We start from the raw sequence: 2,180 nt of genomic DNA on the forward strand, positions 1-2,180 counted from the left end.
ATCTCCATACGTTTGTATATGTGCAATCTCACCCTCTGGGAATCAAAGGGAATTTCCACTAGTTACAGAGCTAATAAACATCAGTCAGGATTCAAATCTTGGTCTCTTTACAAGTCAGTACACTTTCCTTGGGGTCACTCTGTTTCTTATTCATTACTGTTTGTGATTTCTATTCAGTCTAACCCAACAAGCATTTCATAGCCCTTTCTATGTGCTAGGCACTGGGGGAAAAAGACAAAAAGGAAGCAGTGCCTCCCCACAAGGAGTTTCCATTTTACTGATTCTTTAATACAGGTAAGGAGAGATGGTCCTAACACAGAGATAAGACTAATTCTAAGAGAGAACAATTAAGACAGAAAAACAAACCAACAAAAAATCCCCAAGAGTTAAATGACCAGGGCTAAGACCTGACCCTACCTCTTGCTTGCTGTGCAAATCCCTTTATATTTGTTGGGGTTTTCTCATCTACAGAATGGGAATCATATTTATCCTCCCTACCTCCTTGGATTGTGAGGAAACCTCTTTAAAAACTGTCAGTCTTTTTGGCTTCATCCTGGCCATCTTCTTGCCATGTTTCCTACTCCTGTGCCCTCTGCACCAAAGCACATGCTCTGGGGGACTTCCCTCTTTGGACACCGTGACTCCTGCCCAGGGCCCTTCACTATTGTGGTTGATGAATACACTCCATGGCATTTTCTATGTAGATGGCCCCAGCCATGCTATACTTTACACACTGGCCATCCTTCTTTATCACTACCTTGCTGTTGACTTTATGCCCCCTCTCATTTTTCCATCTCTGGAACCACAGCCAAACAATACTGCTATCTATTGCTTACCAGAAAGGACATGTCAGTCTTCTCTTCCATGGCTTGACTTGTCTTCCCTGTGACTTTCTAAACAAAGATATCCCTCCACGGTTACCTCTCTCCTACATGTAATGGCTTCCTCTTCCAGAACAGAAATTTATTGAGGAGAGAAACATTTTACTTTTTCTTTGAATGTAAATCCTTTGCTTTTAAGACAGTGGTTGATACACAGTAAATACTAACCTGCTTTTTTTGCTTAGCCATTTCATTCATTAATTTATAAATATATAAATTATAATACTATAGAGATCCATCAATACTTTTCTAAATGGGAACTATTTTTATTCTTACAAACATGTTATTGTGATGTTTCCATAAATGTTTCCCCCTTAAGAGTTTTGGAGAAATGTTGGTTCTTAAAAAGAACCAATTTCTCTCCCTCTCTTCTACTTCTTACCCTCTTGGTAATTTGCTCTGTTTAGTTTGCCTTGGGGATGGTGGCAATTAAATCTTCCCAGGTCTTGCAGCAGGAATGGTTTTCCTGATAGGTTTTGCTGCCTTCATTTTTCCCCCAGTGAGTCCAAGGGGTCAGACATAGTCTGGGGCAACACTTAAAGAGTGAAGCCTGAAAAAACAATTGAATTAGTTGTTTTGGATCTTTCTCCTTTTCCCATTAAAATGATGTGGAATGGGGGTCAAGATGTGTTTTAAATTGATTTATTGGGTTGAAAACAATGCAACCAAGGCCAAGAGGAAATGCCTCTTGGTCATTCAGTTGCTAAGCTACACCCCAATGGGGAGTTTACAAGGATGCTCAGGGAGAACTAGACTGAGAACACCCTAAGAATGGTGTGTGTTTAACTTAGCCAAATAGAAGGTATTTGAAAAATTCCTTATGTTCATTGGCAAAATTCATTTCTGATATAATTTTGTGGAAATTAAAAGCATAAAGATATATCAGAAAAAAAAAACCATACCAGTAGTGACTGTTACAATAAATATTTTTCATTGTAACTGTTTATATCAGGGGTTGTTCATCTGGGGTATGATATTCTTTTTCTTTTAAATAGCCACTGCTTCAATAAAATTAGTTTCCTTTGTAATCCTGGGCATTTGATTTTCTGCACTTAGAAATAAGATTCTGAGAAGCCGGGGTATAGGCTTCCCTAGTCTGATCATCACATAGGTCTCGGATCCATAACAGGGAAAGCCCTTGCTTTTTAGATAGCCTACTTTTCCCTCCTGTGATTACTTACTCTGTGTCTCTGACCAAGTCACTTACCTGATGTGTTTCGTAGAACACCTAAGGACTTATTGTCCTTTCCTTCACTTTCTTGTGTGAATGAGAACTTAGCCCCTCATGTTCAAGACAGA

Source organism: Petaurus breviceps, unplaced genomic scaffold (genome assembly GCF_028583685.1).
Source record: "Petaurus breviceps papuanus isolate PSGF00001 unplaced genomic scaffold, PetGlider_PUasm1.0 185, whole genome shotgun sequence".
NCBI classification, from domain to species: domain Eukaryota; kingdom Metazoa; phylum Chordata; class Mammalia; order Diprotodontia; family Petauridae; genus Petaurus; species Petaurus breviceps.